The following is a 25846-nucleotide window of genomic DNA, read 5'->3' on the forward strand; positions in this document are numbered from 1 at the left end:
AACAAGCTGACTGGGGAGTCCAGAAGGGCATTTCCTCTCCATTTTACTCCTCATCTAGTGCTAGGGATGAATTCAAAGTGTAAATGGACGTTTCCTGTCCTGACTGCCCAGTCCCAAATAACAGACTCAGATGCTGAATATGAATTATAAATGCCCTGCTGATAGCTCAGGCTCTAAACGTATACTACCATGATGATTATTTTAATGTGAGTTCTGAGGACCACACTCAGGTTCTAATGGTTGCAAATGAATCACTAGCCAACTGAGCTAGTTCCCCAGTCTGGAATTTCATAGTTCCAAGAATCCGGAAAGCAAGTCTTCCTTGGAAGAATGAGAATGCTCTAGGGTCTCTTGAAAGATAGATGCTTGTACAACTTGTGATCAGCAAATCCCCTCCAATATTAGCTTCCTAACCATCTGTATTGGTAATGTGCTTACACTTGTAGACTCTTTTCTCACTGCTGAGTCATGCAGAACGCATTTCTACATGAGCAACAGTCATGCGTTCCACATGAGTAGAACACCTGCTCAAACTACATCTGGACGTGACTTTAGTGTCAGTGCTGGAGAGAGGAACATATAACTCAAAGTACTTATACTTTATACAAAATATCCTTTGAAATTAGATAATATCGCATAATGGACAGATTTCTAAAGTTCTATGGAGACTGAGGGACAGCTATGATTGCTGGTGGCTGGTGAGTATGTGTCAAGGAATAAGCTACCAGTGAAGGGATAATTAGTGTGACTTTCCTTCCAGTCTTTCTGTCACACTTTAATGTTGAGGTGATTTTCATAACAGACAAACAGGCCTTACTTAAGGTTGATGGAAGTAATTATATGGTTTTGAGGTCCTTTTGGTTTCAACAGGACATGACACTTCCTGGAAATCCCCCACCAGTACATCAGGGAAGGTAAAGTTAAAGCTAAGCAACAGAGAAAAACTATTGCCTTGGTGGCTTAGGGCACTGGGGTAAGATTATAAAGTTTTGATGCTTTTGTGCTCAGCTCCTATCATTCATACACACACACACACACACACACACACACACACACACACACACACACGGAAAGCATGTTAACTTTTTTAAAGATGCAAAGCTTGTTCACTTTTCTAAAGATACACAAGATTATTTTCAGTAAGTCTTATTTTTCAATACTCACAGAAGGAATTGCATTTTCATTTGAGAATTAAAAATGAACGAGACCTCTAGCAGAGAGGGTTGGAATTTCAGACCTGTCTTTCAAACTGGAGTCCAAGTTTAGAACAGAGGGTCATTTGAACAGAGGGCATTAGCACTTTATCAAGAAGATTAAAGGTGTACAGAGAGGGAAGCCCGTTCACAGATACACGGGCACATAAAGGGGGAGGTCGTGTGTCTTGATGGCTTACAAGACCACAGGGGAAAGCAGGAGTGAGAATGACATTTTCATCACACCTGTCCCAGAGAAACCCAGGAGACTGCTTCAGTCTTATGTAATGGACAGCAATTCTCTCCACTCTGTTTTGCTTCGTCCCTAAACCCTTACTCAACAATAATAAAGAATCCCTGAAGACCATCAATTTGTTCTAACAAAGATCACCCTCTCACCTGTCTGACGAACACGCGGGTGCTGAAGAAGCAGCTTGCTCAGTAGGCCTTCACCATCATTCCTAGCTCCTTGGCTGGAGTCAGGCAAACCCCTTTCCTGCCCTTACATTGCCCATTTTCTATTTGGAGTGCTTTTGGTAGTCCTTGTGGAAGAAATCACCTTTCTCTACTCAAACTTGACCACATCACACAGCTCCTGATTATTTCCTCAAGCTGAGAAGCAGGGTGAACTATGAGAACACAACACAAGGAATCTGGTAGGACCAGTTGGGCTGTTTTACTTCGGTAATCAGATAGGTAGCTTGAACTTGGAATACAGATTTATTTCCTATGCTTCACTTTTCTTACTTAGCAACAACAATGGTAAGACTAACATAATAATATTAATAGAACATTTAAGATCTTTGGGGCTTAACATGAATCTAAAATTTCTTTTTCTTATTTTATTTTTGAGACTATAATTACAACATATTCCCTTCTCTTTCCTCCCTCAAAACCCGTCTCCATCCCTTCTCTCCTTGAAAGTTATGGCTTTTTATTTTTCACTAATTGTTATTGCATGCATATATGTATATACATATACATCCCCAAATATAACCTGTTCAGTCCATATAATGCTACTTGTATGTACGTTTTCGGGGCTGATGGTTGGGCACTGGACAACCAATTGCTCCTCCCTTGGGAAGACTACCTTTCCTACCCCCAGCTTTCTTCAGTTGCCCATAGTTCTTTATGTAGGGTTGAGGCCTCATGGGCCTTTCCCCATTCACTTTGGCATGTTTATTGGTGCCTTTGTTTATCTCACGAGGTGAGACTGAGTGGGTATAGCTTCTGATAACATTAGGTGCACAATCTCACAGCGAACTCCCCGGTCCTCTGGCTCTTACAATCTTCCTGCCCACTCTTCTGCAGTGTTTCCCTGAGCCTTAGGTGCAGGAGTATTTTGTAGAATGTATCCGTGGGGACTGGGCTCCCCAGCTCTGCGTTATGATCAGTTGTGGTTTTCTTAATGAGGGTGAACGGTGCCAAATTCCAGCAAGTTACACTGAAACCGTCACAGAGACAGTAAAGCACTCCTGAGCTCAGTGTGAGTCACCTACACACGTTTCCATTTATACTTATTTAGTAACGTGTGGTTTTTTTGTGCATGTATATACATGTACACATTTTTTTAAATGTTGCTTGTGCCACATCATCAGTAGCCTACCCAATACAATATACAACACTATACAATCTTAGACTGCAATCTTTGTTACAGTGAGTAAGCAGTGGAGGGAATTTCAGGAAGCCAGTATTCAAGACTTTTTTTATGTCACATAGTAGTTTGGTGACAGTGGACATACCCTATATACTCACAGATGAGTTTCATCAATAAAAGGAAGAAATTGTGGGGGAAAAGTCCTTTTAAGCATTAAAATTATATGATGCTTTAATACTCAAGATGGGAAACATCAAAGGGATGCTGAGTGTGTGTCTGTATTGTATACATATGTATGTGTTTAAATACATATGCCCACGTGCATATATATGTACACACACACACACACACACACGCACGCGCGCGCGCGCGCGCGTGTGTGTGTGTGTGTGTGTGTGTGTGTGTGTGTGTGTGTGTGTGTAAAACAGATATCCAGGTCATATATCTTTCAACCTCTCTTCACCTTAGTTTTTGAGACAGTATCTATCACTGAGCCTGAAGCTCACTGATTTGGTTAATGTGGGATCCTCCTGTCTTCACCCCTCTAATATTGAGATTACAGGCATACATTGGCTGATCTGACCATTTTTTTTTAGCGTGAATGCTGGAGTACTGAACTCAGATTCTCCCACTTAGGCAATAAGCACTTTACTCCCTGAGCTACATTTCCACTGTGCTGTGTGTCTTGTGGCTTACAATGAGTTTTCCACTCATAAAGGACCTGCTTGCAGGTTTGGAGATACCGAGTGATGAGTGTTTTCCAGCTGGTCTTCGAGCTAACCAGGATGCTTGACTCTGGCAAATCTTTCTCCATGAAGTTTCTACCTTTACCAAGGCCATTTATCTATTTTGGCAACCTTGGCTCTGGTCACATTTCAGTGACTAAAATAAATTATCCTACGGTCTACTTACCTGTGAGGCAGGTAGCTGGATATTATTATGTCTTTGGAAGACAGCCTTCAAGAGAGTCCAACTGTCATAAAACAGATAGTAACAAATGAGAACAGAGCAGGACAGCCTCTGATGGGAGTGTGTCTCTGATCTGTACCATAGCTCATCTAGAATGATGGTCATGTACTGCCTCCTGCCATAGCACAAGATCTTCCGTTTTTATGGACTACACTTGAAGTTATAGGTGTTCTTAGATTTCAACTTTATGTGTGCAGGTAGACGGGAACTGAACCCAGGGCTTCAGGCTTCCCAGGCAAGTACTAGTCCACCGAACTGTAGTCTCACATATTTGGACACCCCAAATGTGCCTTTCCTAGCCTTAGCATTTGATGGTGAGACGTTTGTGTTCTCTTCAGGAAGTGTTTTGCTGCATGGAGATACTGAGGACTGCATGGCGTACACGGCAAAACAGAAAAAGCGTTTCTTGAGGCAGGCTCTTGGAGAAAGGACAGGAAGAGTACAGGATTAGGTTTGTCTAGCAGTAACTTTCATGCTGACTTAGGTTTGGTGCCATAGGCGGAAAGAATGAATCTAGGAGAAGAGAATCAGAATAAATAATAATAAAGAGTCAGGGATGCAACTCCAGAAGTCAAGTTCTCAAAGGGAAGCCTGGCTTTCCTGCAGTCTTGATGGATGGTCTTCCACAGGCAGCCTGGTTGGTTGAAGCACCAAAGTAGATGATGACAGATAGCACTCTCAGGTCAGAGCCTTTGGGATAGTAATATGCAGAGAAAGATTTTTTCCAGGGGGATTTGTCCCTGCCCGCTAATTGTGGTCATGTACTTTATGGCTTTGGGAATACTGTGGATACTCGCCCAGGTCTCAGTGCTGTAAGAAGCGGTGTTTGTGTCTGATTCAGCACAAGCTGCAGCTGCAGGGACTTCCCAGGGTGCTGCTGAAACTGCTCTTGATAAAGTCCCTGGTGGCTTCTTAACGTTTACACCCAATCATGTGTTTTCCTGCCCAGCCCAGCATAATTTGCTTGCAGTTGCTGCTATTGACCACGTCCACCTTTTCAAACTCTTCTGGTTTTTCAGCTCCTACTTGGCATGTGCATCTTTCCATTGGGCTGCCTTTAAAAATTTTTTTTCCTCTCAATGCTCTCAGTAAACACCTTTTCTGCTAACTCTTTAAATATTAACACTGCCTGGAATTTGGTCCTCCTTGCTTCTCCTTCAACACATTTTCTACAGAGAACCTATACACTTGCGGCTTTCCATTACCACAAAAGGCCTTTGAATGCAGAACAGTGGGGTCATTTTGATCACTGTTTTCTCTCACTGCAGTACAGTGACGGTCCCCAGAGAAAAGCAGAGCAGTGGGTGCTACTAAACCTTCAGGGCTGCAAGACCGACCACCTTTCTACTTGCTATATAAAGTGGCTTCTTATAATCTCTGCAAGGGCAATTTTGAATCTCTTCGTATTAAGAGAGAACTTCACTTTTTACTTCACAGTTTCGAAGTAGTGACATTAGGCAGACGGGACTTCAAGAAAGAGTCGATGCCTTCAAGTGTTGGACAACACTGGCTTTAGAAATAAGGACACCACTGGTTTTATGTTAAGATTTTCAGCTGAAGATCTAGAAAGGAACCACACTGCAGTGGGATAGAGCAGATGAATGGGAACTTCAACGGGACCAAGGCAAGGGCTAAGAGTTTTTTTTTTAAGATTTAATTTCTTGTAAAATTTTATGTGAATGGGTATTTTGTTTGTATGAATATGCATCATGTGTGTGCCTGCTGGCCAGGGTGAGGAGAACGAACATCAGACCTCCTGGAACTAGAGTTACAGAGGTTGTGAGCCACCATGTGGGTACCGAAAACAGAACCCACATCCTCTGCAAGAGCAGACAGTGTTCTTAAGTACTGAGCCATCTCACTAGCTCTGGCCAAGGTGTTGTTTATGAAAGTGTTATTATGAAGAGAAGAAATTAGGTAGACAGGTGTTGGGGAGGGGAAACCTCATCAGAATATATTTTATGGAAAAAAATTTCAATAAAAATATAACCCTCCCAAAACAACAACAACCATAAGGGTAATGACTGGAGAGCCTCAGGGAGCTGAGGGCAGTATGGGAAGATGAGAGACAATCCTAACAGGAACAGGATAGTAAAGACAAGAGTTAGCAAACATCCTTTTCTCAGACAGCATGCTTTGCTTCCTGACCTCTGGTGCAGGTGCTGTTTGTTGAGTTGCAGTTACTATTCCCAGATTATTTGTGATGAGGGACTAGCTTTAACTGTTTTCTGTATCCTTCCGTAAAATGAAGGAAGATATATCAGTAGAGGCAGAAGACTCGTGTGTTTAGAGGTTTGTAGCATTATTAAATAGTGTGACAGTTCCTAAATGCTTATTCTGAGATTCGGTACTGACTTCATCATGAACCAGTCCAAATGAGCCCCGACCATTGCTGGCCCTCTAACATTTTAATCACCTTGACCTAGAAGATGTGCAGGGATTAACAGTGAAGCAACGGTGATTAATTCCAGGCTGGGCATGGGGGATTTGAAGCCCATCTGTGGACTTTCAAACAGAGACACACATCCAGTAGATAATTAGAGCACATAATAGATGCTTTGGAGAAAAGATAAAGATCCATAAAATCATGTGATGCCAAGCAATTGTAGGATGGAGAAGTGAGGTAGACACAGAGCAAATCTGCATTATGGTAAACTGTTCCCTGAAGAATGAGAGCTTAATGTTAAGTATCTCAGTATAGGAGCTCCAAGACATGTTATTGGGTCAAGAGAAAGCCAAGATTTTCTTTAATATAAACCCTCATGGTTAAATGAGACATACATCTGTAAGTCATTTTCCTCCCAATCCTGGAGTCTTCATATCATGGAATAAATTAGGCAAATACTTTTATTCTATTTCTTCAACTTGTTCGATGAAAAGTACACTGAAATATTTTATTCCTGACCTCTCATATTGAGAAAAGAATGAACTTGACAGAAAGAGGGAGGCTCGGAAGTCCTCTCCGAATGATAATGGGAGAAATATATGGTGTGTGGAGAGGTGGGGAGCATCCCACATAATGAATCATATGTGGAAAGTACAACAGAGAATTCAATACCGTGCTTCTAAAACCTCAATAGTGCTTACTGTAAGTGATATTTTTGTGGCCTTTACTTTGCCAGATATTTGTCATTCTGTAGTTGATTTAGAAAGAGATTCATGGAAAGTCATAATTATTTAAAGAAGGGAACAGGCAGAGTGTTCTTTTGCGATGTCTATAAATCTTTCCTTATGTCTTCTGAGAACTCTGCTCTGGCTGCTGCTTTACACATGTAACAGGAGTATATCATGATGCCAGGATTGTCAGGCCCCAGAACCCTCTTCAATGTGGGATCGCAACCAGAGGCAAGTCCACTGCCAAGTTCTGACCACACAGTACAAATACCGCTAAGTTGGCACATGGACATCAGCTTAAGACTTTTTCCATCCTTATATTTTAGGTTTGTTGAGATACTTAAATATCCTAACTTAGATAAAACTAGAATAAGAAAAGCAAAATACAGCAGAGTACCGGTGTCCGCAGAAAAGCAGATGTTTGGAAGAAAATATGAATAGAAGATTTAATGTACAGATAATCAAAACATTGAAGATGGTGGTCCATGTGTTTTTCAAGTATGTTTTCATCCATTCTATTAGTCTAAGATACTCCTCAGAACAACTTAAAATGTAAATAGAAAAATGTCACTAAGGTGAAGATTTAGAAAATCTCACTGAAAGTCATGAGGAACTGTGATGAAGTCATGGGTGGATGTGTTTCACTAATTCTTCAGTGTGCTTCTCTGCCTCACTGTTTTGTCTCAAGCATCTCAGTAGCTATTGTATCTCAACAGAAAGGATCTTCATGTTTATAAACACTCAGGGGGAAAAGCCAACATTAAAGCTTTAGAGTGATGTATGTCTAGGACATTTTAAAAAATATTATTATTATTTAATGCCATATGGAATGTGCTGTAAAACGAATGCCTAGAAGCATTATATTTTCTTCCTAGAAATCCTTCCCTAAGGTGAGCTTCATAAGTCCTCCCCGCCACCCCTCCCCTCCCCTGTACAGACTGGATTTCTTGGTTAGTAATTCACAAAGACCCAGCACTTTTCCCTTTGGATCTGATCCTCCCTGAGTGTCAGCAAAGGGGCTTCTGCAGAGAGAGGCACTTCAGCACACTGGCTGCAGGCAGGGAAGAGACATCCTCCTCCTCCTCTATTATCAACCCTCTCCTCTCTCTGGTAAACAAAAGAGACTTTTTAAGGTTTGCAGTGGAGTCTCTCTCTTGCTAGCCTCTCAGAAATCTGGGCTTTGTATCTCAGGGGCTCAGGGGCCTCTTCAGATTCAGCATAGTGTAATGATGAGGGAAAGTCCACAGAAGTCAATAGGGCCTCCAAATAACAACCAAATCTCTCTTTAAGCTTTTGGAGAAAACGAAATTTCCTAGTAGACACAGGAAGTGTGTTTTGATAAATGGAACATAATTTTTTAACATATGTGCACGATGTGTGTATAGTGTATATGTGTGTGAGTGTCACATGCATGACACTGCATGTGTATAAATGTCAAAGGACAACACAACCTCTGGTGTCCGTTCTCCCTTTCTGCCTTGTTTAAGGTAGGCTTCCTGTTGGCATTGCATATGCCAGGCTCTCTGTCCTGCAAACCTCCAAAGGTTCTCTTGTCTCCATCTCTCACTTCTCCATAGTGCTCTGCATTACAGGGGAATGAGATCATACCTAGTTTTACACGTGTTCCGAGGATCTACTGCCACTACCTCCTCCACTGAGCCGTCCATCTCTCTAGCCTTTAAACATCTTTTGGTCAGATGAAAATCAGACCTTAGTATATGCTTTGTTTGCATATTTGAAATCTTTCTGTTCTTTACTTAAATTAGTGACCATTCCAGGCTGCTTGCTCTGCCGTGTCTTGCTGAAATAATGGCACTAATGTATGTAACTCTGTTCATTTGTTATTTCCCATTTTGCTGACAGCGTCTTTTTAGATTAGGATAAAGTCTGGTTGGAATGACTAAGCCATAGCAGATCATTGCATTTTAGGCTTATTAAAGGCTCATCCTAAGATTGTTTTGCATTTTTATTCGCTCTTCCCAGGCAGTCTCACGCAGGTCTGTGGTTTAGCAGGTACATACTTTGTGTTTGCTTCCAGCCTGGAGCTCTCTTCTGAGAACCAGAGTGGGCTTTGTTCATATCCAGATCAAGTTTTTCAGAGTGATGTTCATGATCAGGTTACTCTAGCAGTTATTCTTGTTGTGGCTCTCAAGTGTATACATTGTGTGCTCAGTAATGTGGCCAGTGTAAACCAAATCCATGTACTTTTTCTGTCTGTCCTTGCCTAATTTACATGCTCACACATTTCTGGTAAGATGACTGTCAGATTTCAGCTTGACAGGCTGAGCCCCTTGTCTCAAGAATGTCCTTTGTCTTTGGGTCTGACTCTTAGCAAGTCTTTATCTTGCTTCTCTGGTTTTAGGAAGAAAGGACAAGTGTTGCAAACAAATGTCACAAAAAATATTAAATTTCATTTTCTTTGGTCATTTGCTGTTGCCCTTTCAAATTTTTTTCCTATTTTGCTTTTCAACTTTAATAACAGTGGAAGGGACAAAATGACAATCTGTAAGATCTGTAAATTGCAGCTCAAAATAAAAATGCTGCTCTTCTCAGAGCAAAGTCCTTTCAGCACTTTAAAATCCATTGGCATTTTATGCTCACTCCATGTGTTTGTTCAAGCATAAGGGGGTCACTGCATTAGAGATACAGCAGGGCAGGCACTGTGTGCAAGCCTGTGCTGAGGCTGGGTGACTACAGAAAGCAAGCATTTTCAGTGTGTGGATGTGTACTTCTCATGAGTGGAGAGAGAGATAGAGAGAGCATCTGCAAGAGAAAAATAGACATCTAGAGATTTCTTTTGAATACAGAAATGTCTTCTGGAAAAATTCTCTACAGCTTGCTTTTATGCTTTCAATAAGCAGCTGGAAGAACCCACTATAAAATAAACACTTGGGGAACACCATGGGGTCTTAAATATTTACAAGTCACCATCCTTGCACTGGCCAGAGTATTCCAAATACAGCATGGAAGTACAGTGAGTGCTCATCAGACAGTAAAACAAAACTTATCATATGCATATTTTCATCTATTAGGCTGTCGTCACAAAACATCATGGACAAGTAGCTTAAAAAACAAAAGAAATGTATTAATTACAGTTACAGATGATTGAAGCCAAGATCAAGGTGCCAATACAGCAGCATTTTGTTGAGGGCCCATTTCCTCTTGGATGCTTCTGCTCATGGTGAAGAGATGAGCTAGTTTTTAGGGACCTCTTCCAGAAGGACACCTATCATATTCATAAAGGTCATAAATGATGAAAATCTTCCTAACATTGCTCCAAAAATCATAACTAAATTCAAAGGATACCATCCATAACCTAATTATCTCCCTAACATCTTACTACTTTGAAGCATATAGTTTCCATAATGAAATATGGGGATGTAAACATTCTATTCATAGAATAACACAGTTTGGTGCTCAAAAGCCCTCAAAACTTTCGGGAATAAAAGTAGAGAATAAGAAGACATGAGGCTTGCCCAAGGTTACTCCTAGCTAGACTCACAGTCCTTTTGTTTTCTATAGGACCTTCACCGTTGGATGCCCTATAGAAGGGAGTTCATGTTCTCTTATTTATTGGTACCTGGGCAGGTCTTTCTAGATATGCTCCTTAAAATGCCCCTAGAAAACAATCGCTAATGATGCTGCAAATAAAAAACCAAGCAGACAGTAGACCAAAGACCAGCTCTACTCAGAGTCTCCTTTGCAGACACCTGTATCTCCTAGGCACTTGTTAGAAGTGCACATTTTTAGGCACTACCCTGACCTCCATTCAAACTGGCATTTTGATCAGGTTCTATTGTCTGTTTTATGGACCTTAAACTTTTGCAATTACTCTCTAGAATCTTTGACACAGCTCAGTGACCTCCCAACCTTAGTGTGTCAGGAAAACCTAGGTGATTTAGGGAAACACACCTTGCTAAGCCTCAGACTCAAGCTTTGAGTAAGGAAGAGGGAGACTTTGCAATTCCTAGATACTGCTAATGTTGCTGATTGGAGACCATACTTTACAAATTGCTTGCCAAAACAGTAACTCTCAGTCTTCATGGTCGCACATGGAAATCTAGACAACTCTCGAAAACACCACAGACAAGGCTTTATTTCTGGATACATTTTTGGTTTTGAGTGAAGCTTGGTCCCTTGGGACTTCTTCACAGTTCTGATAAGCAACTCTGTATGCCTTGCATTGTTGACTCCTGTGGGAAGCCTTACTCCTTCTGAGGAGTGGATGGGGGTGGGTAGAAAGGAGGGGAGGGATGGAATGAGAGGAGAGGATAGAGGGGAAAACTGTGGTTGGTATGTAAAATGAATAAAAACTGTTAAATAGGGGAAAAAAGGAAACCATTGTCCTAGAAGATGAGACTGCATTTTCTGTGACTGACTTTCTAGAAACCTATAGGGACTTTTCTTCATATAGACATCTGCATGCATTCAATCAGTTACACAGTGATGAAGAGTCAGTCAGAGCTGGACTTCAACTGCAGATTTACTCTGTGGCCTTGGGCATGTTATATCTTCTTTAGATTTTAGTACTGAGAAATAATAAGAGTTTAAACCACTGTGACCTGTCATTAGAGTATTAAAGTATCAGATACCTCCTATCAGACAACTTACATTTTAGAAAGTCAATCGTTAATAGTTTATAGTAAATATGACTAATCCATTTCTTTATTTTGTTTTGCTATATGGGAAAGAAGATAAATGTCTATTTAATACAAAAGGGAATGAGACCCTAGAAAACTATATTATTTCATGGTAAGACAGGTATTTATTAACTCCTAAGGGTTGTATCTCTCCAAATAGGCATATGTCCAAGTTCAATGTAGAATGTTACAATCATTTTGTGATATTTTACATGGGCAAGATTACCATTTATTCATTGAAGAATATTTAGGTACATAATAAATGTTTTATTCCAATACTTCAGGAGAAAACAGGTTATCAAATTGACGTTTGTCATACTTTTTCACATGTAAGTATATGCTCCAAGAATATGAGAACTGTAGGTGGCCTTGGGGAAATCCTAATGCAGCCTGCACAGTTCATAGGTGGGATGCTAGTGTCAATGGCAAGAAGTATACAACCTACTCCCAAACTGGAATAGGACTCATGCTTTCCTAGACACAAACTTTGTTGCTTATTGCTGGGCTGGTTAGCCTCAGCTATCAGCTTGACCAAACCTAGACTAGTCTAAGAAGACAGTCTGAATGAGGAATTATCTGGATCAGGTTGGCATGTGGATGTATGGTGGGGTATTGTCTCAATTGTTATTGATGATGGAAGATGCAGTCCATTGTGTGTTGCACCATTTATGGGCTGGGTCCTGACCTATGTAAGAGAGAAGAAGGCCAAATGGGCCTAAGCTTCAAGCAAGCAACGATCCGTTTATTTCTCTCTGCTCTTGACTGTGGTTGTGATGTGACTAGTTGCTTGAGTTCTTGCCTTGCCTTTCTCTCAACGATTACCATAACCTGCATTTGTAAGCTGAATAAACTGTTACCTAAATTATGTTGCTTTTGGTCAGGATGCTTGTCACAGCACCAGAAGTGAAACTGAATCATTTCCATTTATTATTTGTATTATGTTGACACATTCTTGAATTGATCAAATCTTTGTCATCTTTGTAAGATGATATTGTTAATATGGTACAAAATATTTTGCAACTAAGAAGTCATCACATAGGAAATCATGACTATAAGGCACACAACTTCAATTTATAATTATGAGTACTTTAATTACTTTGGTATCTAATAATGTAAGTATATGTGACTTGATGTGTCTATTAGACTGTGCATTTAGATGCTATATCAACATCTGAGAATGCTTTAATTATGTGTGGGTGTGCATGTGATAGCCTGTTAGCATATGTGTGTACATAAATGAGAGAACAAGGCATTGATATTCCATAACTCTTTTTGATATATACTGCAAGGAGTGGCATTTTCCCTCATGTCTTTTCCAGATTCTGGGCTAATAGAAAGTCTGCCACATTCATGACTGTGTTAATATTAAACTGAAATATATTTCTTCCTTTCACAATATAATTTTGCTATCCAAGACTCTTTAGTTACTTGCATTTTTCACACTCTGTAAAAATAAAACTTCTGTTTCTTTTCTGAGAGCTTTCATGTAGTCTCTTACAATGCTAAGTGAAGAACTGGCCATGGAAGAAACAGGTACCTGAAAGGAAACACTAGGATGTTAGCAATATGACCCAGTGAGGCTGTGTCGGATTACATCATACACCTATATTCTGCTGAATATGATTTTTTAAAAGTTCAGAAGCCCACTGTTTACTCATTTAGAAATAAAACCCATACAAAGAGAGTGCTGGAAATGTCTGAAGAGCTTACTCATTTCCTGGAGTTCCTTTTCTAAAATAAGGGTTTGGAGTTATTTTCAGGTATCATATTTCTGTTTGCTATTACAGAAGAATCAGATTTTAGGGCTTATGTTTATTTTATTTTTTTCCATTTTGAACAGTATGTGAAGCTAGACAAGCATGACATGGAATGTGCTACTTGTTCTGATCCCAGAATGAAATGACTCAAGTGGTGCTCAATTCTCCTGGAACATTACTATGAACCCATTGTTCTGTGAAATTTCTGAAAGACACAGTACGGGATTTCTGACACTTCAGAAAGACATTTACTTATGTAGCCTTAAAATAGTGCTTATTTAGAGTAGAATCACACAATGGGGACATGAAGATGGGTATTTTCATACACAGAAAAATGGTTCTTCTGACGACATGCTAAAAGGTAAGGAGACGTCCCTAGCAGTCAATATCCACAAGAATTAGCAACAAATTCATTGGCAGAACCAAGCAAGGTATTCACATCTACATAGTTCAACACAAATGCAATGTGGAAAGTCTTGCACAAACTTTAACATTTTTCTCTCACAACATTCATTAGTTACTATCTTTTTTTTTTTTTTTTTTTTTTTTTTTTTTTACAAATTTTATACCTATATGTTTACTCTAGGCTTAGTTAATAGGAAATTCCACAATATTTCTCTTCTCTCTCTCTCTCTCTCTCTCTCTCTCTCTCTCTCTCTCTCTTCACATTGATATTATCGGCTTATTTTAATTCAATTACAAATTCACCACTTCATTATTTCAAAATCTGTAACAACTTTGTTAGAGTCTATAAAGTATAGATATGATAATATTTCAGTCTCTACTTTCCCCAAAATTGTTAAATAATATTATATTTATCTTCTTTGAGGAATAGGATATTTTTGCCTGGAAGAGGAAAGAAATAGAGAAAACAGAGTATTGGAACCCAAACTGTATTAGCCATTTCTCTGTTGCTGTGATAAAACACCGTGACCATCACAACTTGTAGAAGGAAGGGTTTATTTGGTCTTATGGCTCCAGGGAGTTAGAGTACAAATGACAGCGCAAAGGCTGGCCAACAGGAGCCAGAAGCTGAGGGCTCACATCTTGAAGTATGAACAGGCAACAGAGAAAGCCAAATTGAAATAATGTGAGCCCTTGAACTCCCAAAGCCCACTCCCAGCTTCATACCTCCTCCAGCAAGGCCTCACTGCCTAAGCCTACACAAATAGTACCACCAAATTGGGAGCAAGGATTCAAACATCTGAGCCTACCACAGACATTCTCATTCCAACTAAAGACATTGAAATTGAATACAACTATAAAATGGGGATTAGAGGGAGGTAGACTACATCTACGTCCCATAAATCCTTTTCTGCACTCATCTAACTAGTTTATGTTTTCAGAGGAAGTACTTTACGACACCAGGAACCACAGCCATAGTAGAAGACTACACTTGGATAATAAAGTCCCAGCAATCTTTTCTTTAGATAAGAGGCTGGAAAACTTCTTAATAGGAAACATAATAAATACTTTAAGCTTTTCAGATCAAGAGGCGAAATCAGGGAAGTTATTCAGGTACACACATGACCATTTGAAATGTAGCCATTTAAAAATGTAAAATCATTTTTACCTCGTAGGTCCCACAGAAAGAGGAACAAGCTCCATTAATCCTTTAAAAGGGAGTAGAATTTCAAACTTCTGTCCTACATCAACTATACAATTAATGCTTGATGAAAATTAAATAGGCAAGAGCAAACCGTTCAAAAATTTGTCACTTTGCCCTTCAACACCACTCCTATTTTCTATTAAAGTAACTATTTTAAAGTCAGAACAGAATGGTAATAAATTTCAAGATACTTTGCATATTGTCTGCATTCAGAGTGAGGTACATAGCAAACGATGAACATAGATCTGCTAACCGAGGCTCTGTAAAGAGCAACGTGAGGTGTGATAGCAGATAGAGAACTGAGGATGTCTTTCTTTAACCCTCAGCTATGAGAGGTCTTTAATGGTAAGTTAATACTCGATTCTAAAAGTTTCAGGAGAAATAACCTTTTCATTCCATGCCGCAAAACTATATGAAGTCATTACCAAAATATTTAAATGTGCTATTGGAAAGACAGTCATATCTTTGTATCTGGAAATTTGGGAGCACAATGTCAACTGCAGAATAAAAATACATTATCTTGAAGACTAGAACTTATGGGAACCAAACACAGGCTTAGCTCTTTCTTTTTTTCCCCCTGTACATTTTATCTTAGAAAGAGTAGAACTTAGCAAGATTTTCTGCCATTGGCATTTATTAAATTATGTAGTTTGTCTTAATTAAGGACATGGAAAAGATCTTGATATTTTTTTCAATATCACATAGCTGGTAAAATATATAACAAGACAAGAAAGAATGATATGCATGAAAAACAGTCTTTTCCAGCCATGAAACAGCTTATGGTGGAGTGAAGTGTGCCAAGATATGTGCTCAGCCACTGGTACCAGCAGGCAGATGAATATGGAGCTATGATGCTGTTTGGTGTTGTGGTTGTTTGAATGCAAATACCATCTATAACCTCATATGTTTGAATGCTTGGTACCCAATGAGTGGAACTGTTTGAGAAGAATTAGAAGGTGTGACCTTATTAGAGGCGATGTATCAAAGGTCCATTCTGGAACTAGTGTCTCTTTATCTCTTTCTGCTGCCTGTTGGATCAGGATGTAAAGCTCTCAGCTACTGCTACAGCATCATGCCTGTCTGCTTCCCATCATATTGATCCTGGAATAACTCTCTAAAACAGAAAGCATGCCTCCAATTAAATGATTTCTTTTCTAAGAGTTGTCTTGGTCATGATGTCTCTTCACAGCAATAGAACATCAGCTAAGACAGAATTTGATACCACAAGTGGGATATTACTGTGACAGGCTTGACCATGCTGCTGTTTGGAGGGATATGGAAGACTTGGGACTAGAAAAGAAGTTGAATGCCCAAAGTGGGCCTTAGTAGGACATCCTTGTAGGAATATGAAAGATAGTAATGGTGAGTGGGATTTGGACTGTGCAGACCTGGCTCAAGAGGTTTCAGGGGGATGAATATTAGCGGCTGACCTAGAGACTGTTCTCATGATATTTTGGCAAGGAATGTGGCAACTTTTTGCCCTAGTCCTAAAAATCTGCCTGAGATAAACTGAAGAGTTTTATATTAATGACACTGGCAAAAGGAATTTATTTAAAGACAGCCCTGTATTGACTGTGTCATGTGGTTATTAATGATCACTCATGCAGATCTATAATGAAAAGGAGCAAGCTGGACAGAGAAATATTAAATGTGCAGTTTGAGGGGAAAAAAGGAGCACCAGGAAATGTAACTTTGGAGCTAAGTCTTGCGTTCAAGGAGATGAAAAGTTTAAAGAAAAGCCTGGTGCTAAATGGAAGAAAGGGAGTGGTAACCCCTGCAACCTAGCAAAGAAACAAGCCTGAGGGAGTTCCTTGAAAGCATCAACAAGTCAAAGCTAATGTAAAGGCAAGTCATTGAGGGACCAAGTTTCAGCCCAAGTAAGAGGCAGAACTTGGCAGCTTCCTCCAGGAGTCTGGGTTTAGAGTTAAGAAGGATATAAGTAAGGAAGGAGTGATGGAACCTTCTTCTACAGTTAAGGAAAGCCCCTGAGGCCAAGCTTCTGACAGAGCAGTTCCTGCTTGAAGGCTTGGAGAAGCCATTGTATGAAGCTGTGAAGATAAAAAGCCTAGATTGGGTTTGTCAGGAACCAGTGGTTAACTGTAGTCCTGCTAGCAATCCAAAGTGCTTGCTGACCTCTGGGTTCTGTCAGTATTGCAAGCACCTGTTACAGAGTCCATGCTGACGTTCTGGCTTTTCTTACGCTGCTCCATACCTTGAACTCTGGCTCATTGGTTTCCTTTCTCCAAGTGTCTCATTGTTCCACAACCCTGCCATTTCAGTCATGTGCCCTCTTAGTTCTCTCTTGATCTTCCTACTTCGCCCCGTTTTTCTCTCTCTCCTCTCATGGTCTGGTTCAGTCTACTGGCCATGTTTAGTCCACTGCTTTCTCTCCTTACTGTGGACTCTCCCAGCTGTCTCTGGCTGTACTCTCTCTCATATCTACAATAAAAACCTTCCCCTCAACCACACCTTGGAGCAGGCACATCCTCATTTTAGGCAGCATTGGAGACCCCAAGATGTTGGAGTTGCCAAAGTCATGTGATATCTGCCATGGAAAGCTGTTAATGGTATGGAACCAGTTCAAGAAAGAGAAGTATGTTAAAATTAATGAAGCTGAAAGGAGTTAGAGATCTGGAGTATTTTGACATCAGATGGAGATTGTTGTGCCCTGGGTGCAAGACCCCTGAAGAGACCACCAGAGACATGAACTCACCGAAATGCAAAAGCAAGGTTTGTTGAAGCAGTTCAAGCCATGGCAGGGACCTCGTCAAGCCATCTAACAGAGTAGAGGTTGGAGGAGGTGCCCACTCCTCTGTAAGCTCAGTTTTTAAAGGCAAAAACCCTAAGGTTACATCATTTAGGGGTGCTAGTATGGGTACAATTCTGATTGGCTCAAGTTTCAGGGGCTTTTCAGAATTTCTGTGTTATCTTAGTTTGTAGTTTTAACCTGTTGTTTGTCAAACTTCATAGACTACCTCTGGTATTGGGGCATTCTGTGTTTAATCAATTGTTACCAGTCAAACATCCTGACTTTGTACTTTTGACCATCTCCAGCATTGGGGCATTCTATGGCTAAGCAGTTGCTACCAGATGGCTCTTTAAACATCCTGACTTTGTCCTGGGACCACTGTCAGCAGCTCTGAGAATTTTGAAACTCAGGCCTGTTTCAAGTTGGGGTAAGGGGCTTGTTTGAAATGGGGGTGCTTTGGTTCTTCAGAGATGAAGAATATGGAGTTTTATATGTTTGAAGTATGTGATTTGCTTCTTTATTTTGACCTTTCAAGGATTATAGTTAAGGGATTACCTTGAGTCTCAGAAGAGGCATTGGACTTTTAAACAGTGTTGAGACTGTGAAAGACTATGAGGACTTTTGAAATTAGATTAGACTGAATGCATTTTACATTATGATATGACCACAAGCCTCTGGGGGTCATGGAGTGGAATGTAGTGGTTTGAATGAGAATGACCCCCATAGGCTCATATATTTGAATTCTTAGTCACTAAGGAGTGGAAATATTTGAAAAGGATTAGAAGGATTACTAGATGTATCATTGTTAGAGGAAATGTGTACTTATTTGTAGCTGGTTTCCCTGTGTCCCACCCAGTCTGTAGATGCTCAGACCCAAGTAAACAAACAGAGGCTTATACTAATTATCAGCGCTTGGCCATTAGCTCAGGATAACTACTGACTAGCTCTTACACTTAAACTCAGCCCATTTCTGTTAATCTCTATGTTGCAATGTGTTCTGTGGCTTTACCTGTGTGCCATTACATGCTGTTCTCTGGATGGCAGGCTGGCGTCTCATGACTTAGCCTTCCTTTCCCAGAATTCTCCTTTTTTGCTTATCCTGCCCATACTTCCTGCTTGGTTACTGGCAAATCATCATTTTATTTATCAACCAATCAAAGCAACACATTCACAGCATACAGAGAGCAACATTACCCATCATCACTTTTTGGAGGTTAGGAGTGGACTTTTAGGTTTCAAAGGCCTTATCAAGGTCTTCTCTGACTCCCTTCTCTGTCTGCTGCCTGTAGGTCAGGATATAAAGCTTGCAGCTACTGCTCCAGCTCCATGTCTGTCTGCTTTCCACCATGATAAGCATTGACTAACCCTCTCAAACTGTAAGCAAGCTCCCAATTCAATGTTTTCTTCTATAAGAGTTGCCTGGATCATGATGTTTCTTCACAGCAATAGATCAACAACTTAGACAGGTGTGTTTTGGGACATGGAGCCTTTCAAGGGGAAAGTCACAACCTGACACAAAACCTAACACATTAGCATTTTTCTTTCCAAAAAAATTTCAGGACATCTTGTTACATTAGATGACTCAACGGAACATTAGCTGTATAAGGAGACAAAAATAGAGAAACGTAAAGAACGTGTCTTCTCAGCCCAGACAGAACACATTCTTTTAGATAGGGAAGGCATTTGGGAGCACTGACAAATTATCCTCCATGCAAACTAGATTCTTGTAAAGTTATAAATGTGAAAGTTAAACAAGTTTGAAACTCCAGCAAGGTGCCTGAGTGATAGATCCCACACTATTTCAGGTACTTACTTCTCAAAGGCATTTATTTTATAGTAAATTTCCTTTTCTATTTTTTAAATATAAACTATCTTTGGTATATTCAAAGCACACAGTGATATATTTCCTGAAGTTATTTTCACACAAAGTATATCACATCTCTCATATACGTTGACCATGTATATCTACATTCTTCCTTCTTTCCCTTCGCCCCCCAACTACCAAGAGTAAATTTAGAATGCATGAGAGAGAGGTATTATATTTGTCTCTCTGATTCTGAGTCTTACTTATTTCACTCACTATAATCTCCGACTGCTTTCATTTTTCCTGCAAATAACACAATTTCATTCTTTGGAGCTGAATGTAATTTTATCATATTCATATATCTATATCTATTTCTCACATTTTCTTTCATCTGTGGTTAGATACCTAATCTGATTCTGTAACTGATCTATTGTGAAGAATTCTGCGAGGAGCATAGATGTGTAAGTATTTGTCATGCATTGAAAAACTTGCTATTTTACACAGACATAAGAGATAGTGTCAGCAATACAGGGGCCACTTAGAAATGAAGACTTTATTGCCATGTAGTGATCAGGGACCCTTGTTGATGTGGGGAAACATATATGTTGCACGTGGATTTTTTTTTTCTGATTTTGCATGTAATTCTTTGGCAATTGTAAGTGCAGGGGCCCTCCAGACTTCCACTGAAACAATTGCAGTTTACCTCTCAGAAGAGAATGTAACACAAATACTTAAACAACCAGATAAATGACCTCTCTGATGTTAACTTTTGCTGATGAGTAATATCCATATTGTTTTAAGGTGAGAAATATAATGTGAAAAGATACTTGCTAAGGAAAACAGTAAATATCATCAGCAAAAAACCCCCTGTTATCTCTGAAGAGATACATTCTCTCTGCATTGAATCAGTCTTAATTACACATTGATTTATTTTTACTGTTTCAATACACACAATTAAAACTTCAGTACCACCCAATGTGAAATGTTCTAGGTGGGCAATTCTCCAGAAAGTACCATTTATTTTATTCTTTTAAAATAGTGGCCATGAGATCTGACAAGCTCACTTGGATTAACATCCTTTCCTTAGATTAAACATTGACTGCAGATGTGTCTTTGGATGACAACTGATAGTGTGGTTTCTTCCCAGGAATAGCAAGAGAAGGAGCAGGAAGGGAAGGGAAGCATGGAAAAGGGAGGGAAGAGGCAAAAATTAATGAGTTGAGAGTAGAGTGAAGAGAAGAGAAGAAGGAAGAGAGTGGAGAATGAGGAGAGAGAGCTGGGTTGGACACAATTTCTGTGTGGCCCCAAATACCCATGGTGGTATTGAGAGGTGGAGCCATGAGAGCCTAACAGGTCATGAGAGCAGTATCCTCATGAAGATGATGGACCCTTTTAGAAAGAGTCTAGGGGATTAAGTAGATTTGTTGGCAGAGGTTTGGACTCTGTCGCTAGCAAGAGTTCCCTTACCTTAGTGACCACAACAATAAAGACACCATGATTGTAAACTTCCAACTTCCAAAAATATAAGCACTACATTTCTGTTGCCTCAATAATGAAGACTTACTCCATATTTTCAAGATAGTGCTATTTCCTTTCTTTATCCTGTGTCTTATAAATATAACCTTGCTGGGTGGTGATGGCACACGCCTTTAATCCCAGCACTCGGGAGGCAGAGCCAGGTGGATGTCTGTGAGTTTGAGGCCAGCCTGGTCTACAGAGCAAGATCCAAGACAGGCACCAAAACTACACAGAGAACTCCTATCTTGAAAAACCAAAAAGCAAACAAACAAAAAACCTAAAACATAACATTTTTGTCATGTCATGTGCTGCATAATATACTTTAAACGTTATACCAATCATTGACCATTGTGACCCAGGAAGGAGGCTTGCAATTAGTCAAGATAGTTCTCTCCAAAGACAATTTCAGGGCATCTGAACAGGAAATAGAGTTCTAGCAGGTGGGGGAGTAAGTCCCAGAGTTCTGAAGAAGTTGTGGCAGCTTGTCACTGTATCCATTCCAACATTAAAATGAAGTGATTACTTTTATTTCTAACCCAAGTTACTTATTTTAAAATGAAGCCTTTGCCTTTTAATTCCTTCCCTCCCTGGGAATACTAGGCAGCTGCTCTTCATTGTACAAAATATGCATTTCAATTACCATGAAGAGTAGATTTTCTAAGTAACTGAAAGCCAGATGAACAGTCCTGTGACCCTTTTATCCCAGGTTTTGAAGCTATTTTTCTTGTGTTTTTTTTTTTTTTTTTTTTTTTTTTTTTTTTTTTTGTTGTTGTTGTTAATGAAATGGTCACTCCAGAAAAAATTCACTGATTCTACAGTGTGTTTCATTGATGATGCCAAGAGGAAACACTCTGTAACAGCGATGGAAAGCTATTCATATATTTTAACTACTGGAAAAGACCAACTTCTTCATGAGCATAGTATTTTCACTTCACTATGAACTGGTGACAAATTTAATCACAAATATAAACACATTTTGAGGGCATAAATTAGAGTCCCCAAGGCATTTGCTTTATTTTCAGAGATGGGGGCTAAGTCCTTACGGAACAAGAGAATTATTTATTTATTTATTTATTTATTCAATGTGCATAGCAAATCTATTTGGTAAAACAAAAAGCTCTGAGATGTGCAGAGCCTTCCATTCTCCATGGGGACAGTAAGCACAGTGTCCTCCCTCAGATGAACCAAATGGCAGTGGGAGCCACCAGAAGCCAGGGTGCTTTTCCCGATTTTCTGACTACTGAAGAACCACCACTACATCACCTTCCACCACAGATTCCACTAGTTTTCTCAAACTACAGGGGAATCATAGACTTTCGGTTGATGTTTTGATGAAGACATGACTTCACTCCCTTCTGTCCAGCCTTCCTTTTATAATCCAACAGGAAGTATAAGGACATAGCAGTAGAAGTAAGATGACATTGAATGAAATGAATTCATAAGGAAAATTGCTCTGCTCACTTGGAGAAAATATTTCAGATTTCAGGCATCCTTGGATTTTGCAGAGATATGCATAACTTCCAAATCTACAACTAAGAAAAAATATTATATCTTCACCTTTTAAAAGACCCAGGAAACCACTTACTCTTAGTTTCAATTACTATATAAAGTGCTGCCCTGAGCATTACAAGCTGATCACACCAGTGGTTCATAGAAGGGCAGGTGTTTTAACAGTCACAGAGGTGGGGCAAACCAGAATTATAAAACTTGACCCATCAAGTTATGGGGTATTTTATGGCAAAGAAATAAAAGATGCTTTGAATCGAGATAGGCAAATAAATGCCTTTTAAAAATGATACCTTTGCAGAGAAAACACTTTGGCTTGAATGTATAAGACAGAGTAGCAAAGGTGTTAGACTATGTTTTCTGCAATGCTGTATCAAAAACAGTCTGTGAGTATTTGCATAGACTCTCTCATTCTCTAGGTAGAAACAAAATTGGTGAACTTTTGTAGGAAGATTCTAATGAATCCTTCCAGTCAAGACTGAAAGTTCCATAAATCTTGAGCAAAAGTGTGAACAGCTGTGGGAATTGTCTATGCTTAGGTGTAGCTAGCATTTCTAACTTGACAATTTCTAGACATCATCTTCCCATATTTTGTCTGCTTTACGTACACATACGCCTACTGTAAGAGATACAATTAAACTGCAAATATTTTTGAACCAAAAAGGCTTGTAAGAAATATTTTTATAGCAATAGTCCAAATGGATTATGTCTGTGTACCCATATCCTACATAATGCAAAGAGTCTAAGCTCCTCATTGTATTCACTCCCATATTAATAAACCACATTTTCATACATTTTAGGATAAGGAATTAAAACTTCTCCTTTTCCATATCTGCCTTTGAGTAGCCTCGAGTCTTAGCATTATGGAAGTTGTGATGGATCATTACATTTCTAGTTTACTTGAAATAAAAAAAACCCTAATTGTGCATTTTTTGCAAGATTTCAAATCAATAACATCTGCTATCTTAGCCATGGATGATTTAATTTTTTAACACGTGCTTCCAACCTTTAATTTTCTGCAAAGCAGCCACATCCATTATTAATTCATCTATATTTCCTCATAGCAAGTCAGACTTAAGATCCTCCATAAATATTTAAGAATACTGCTGCAAAATAAACAAAAACTTTACTTAACTTTTAATTGCACGTTTGAGAACCTGTGATTGAAAAAGCAACAGAAAGTGAGACAAACATGGTCTTAAAAATCCAGAGGCACAACAACACACACACACACACACACACACACACACACACACACACACACACACAGCGATTAGAAGATGAGGGAGGCTGACTTTTGCCATAATCTATACTGTATGCTTTACAATGTGACTCTCATTTGCTGCACATTGAACTAGTGCATAAATAGACAGGCCAAATTTAACTCAGGCTCACAGCTGCACTTAATTTCTGATAGCTTGTATCCCCTCCCCAACACATGCACAACACATATACTCTTACCATTAACACTTGACAATGTGAATGGAACGTGTAAGAACAGACTACATGTATCTAAAATTATGAGCAACCATTTGAACTTGAATTTTCATTATCATTAAAAGTCTTTCGAGGAAGATGCTGGTATGCACTGCTTTTCTCTCAATAGACTGGAAGTACGCCTAATACCTGGAATGTGTCCTGGCTTTGAAGTAGGCTCTTTACTGATTTGCCTTATACCAAGGTTACATTGAATTAGGGAGAGGACTAATAGATTATGACTGATGTCTGTGTGGTAGAGTTTTGAGAGAAGCCACAGGGAGAACACACCACTCTGCAAGCCCAGGAAAGGCAAGGACATGAGCTGCAGCAGCTCTGAGAAGGACCAAGATTCTCCCCCAAAGCTCCAGAGACAGCATTGCCCAGTAAAGCCATGGCAGACGTTTAGCCTCCAGACCTGTAAGGATGAACTTTCGTTGTTCCAGGTTACCCAGGGTGTGAAGGACATGACGCTTGGTTACAGGAGCCCAGGGAGTGATACAGATTCCATATGCAAGATTCTGTACAATTTAAGTTGTAAGATAATGCATGTATAGTATATGCAGGACACATTCACAGTTAAAATGATTATAAAGCAGTACTATAAAGCATCTTATCTGCCTGTAGGTGAAATAGCATGTTGCTACACCCCTACACACTCACACATGCTCTCTTCCTACCACACCTTCTCTCTTTCCCCTCGTGCTCTGTCTCTAATACAGCCTTCTTGCTTTCTCCACAACCTGATAAACACACAACTGCTTTTCTTGGAGCTTCTCCTATGAAATCATATTGAAATCAACAGAGTTCGATCATCTAACTTAACCAAAAAAACATGAAATGAGGAAATGAATCATCTTGATAGGCCCTGCCTAAGCAAATCCACAAGTTATTAGCTAATAAATATACATTAAAACTATTACAAAAAGTCATATTTTAAATAATCATCTTCATTCAGTTATTTTCTTTATCCAACAGTTATTTAGTACCTGGGCCACACTTTATTAACTTTATTTTACCAAAGAGTAATGTAATGCTAATCATTCCACTTTAACAAAATATATAATTTAAATCAAAGATAGACTATTTAATAATAATAATCTTTTTCTCACAGTACATAAGAACTTGTGAAGATTTACAAAAATTTCTTTTATTATAGAACATTTGACCAGACAATGTTTTTTTTCCTATTTATGATCTTACCCAATTAACATAAACATGAGATGGTACAGCATTTTATATTTTGTTACAGCCTAAGGCTTATATAAATGTGCCTAATTTCAAAACTTACCCTTTCTACGCATATGAACTGCTAACATGTTCATGTTTATTATGAAGGGAAGGTAGAAAAATTCAGTTGCAGACCAATTACTATCACATTGTGTTATAGTGGGCTACAGAGGAGATAAAGATTCAAAGAACCCAATTCATTTAGTACTGAAATGCCTGTGGATGAGAGATTTAAAAATACCTTGAAAGGCATTGTAACGTAAGTGTTTTGTGCTTTCCAGGAATCCTAATGCTTCCAGAAGGAGAAAAAAAAAATGGACTGGCCAATGATACTGTTGCTTTCTGCAGGCTAGGGAAATTTAAAGATTTATCCCAGATATATATTATATATATATAATATATATATATATATATATATATATATATATGAACAAACTACATTCAGAGGAAAAGAGATTAATTCCCATATGAAAGGCACACATAAAAGTTCTAGCTAGGCGTTTTGGTGTATAAGTATAGTCCCAGATCATGTGAGGTAGAGGGAACAGGATCAAGAATACAAGGTCAGCCTCAGCCACATAAAAAGTTCAAGGACATCGTTCAGTAAGACCAGTTCCTTCACGAGCTCCAGCAGGGCCTAGATGGAGTAGAGGCTAGGGTGGGTCAACCCAAGGCTCACTTATG

The sequence above is a fragment of the Peromyscus leucopus genome, chromosome 8a (genome assembly GCF_004664715.2).
Source record: "Peromyscus leucopus breed LL Stock chromosome 8a, UCI_PerLeu_2.1, whole genome shotgun sequence".
In the NCBI taxonomy this organism is placed as follows: domain Eukaryota; kingdom Metazoa; phylum Chordata; class Mammalia; order Rodentia; family Cricetidae; genus Peromyscus; species Peromyscus leucopus.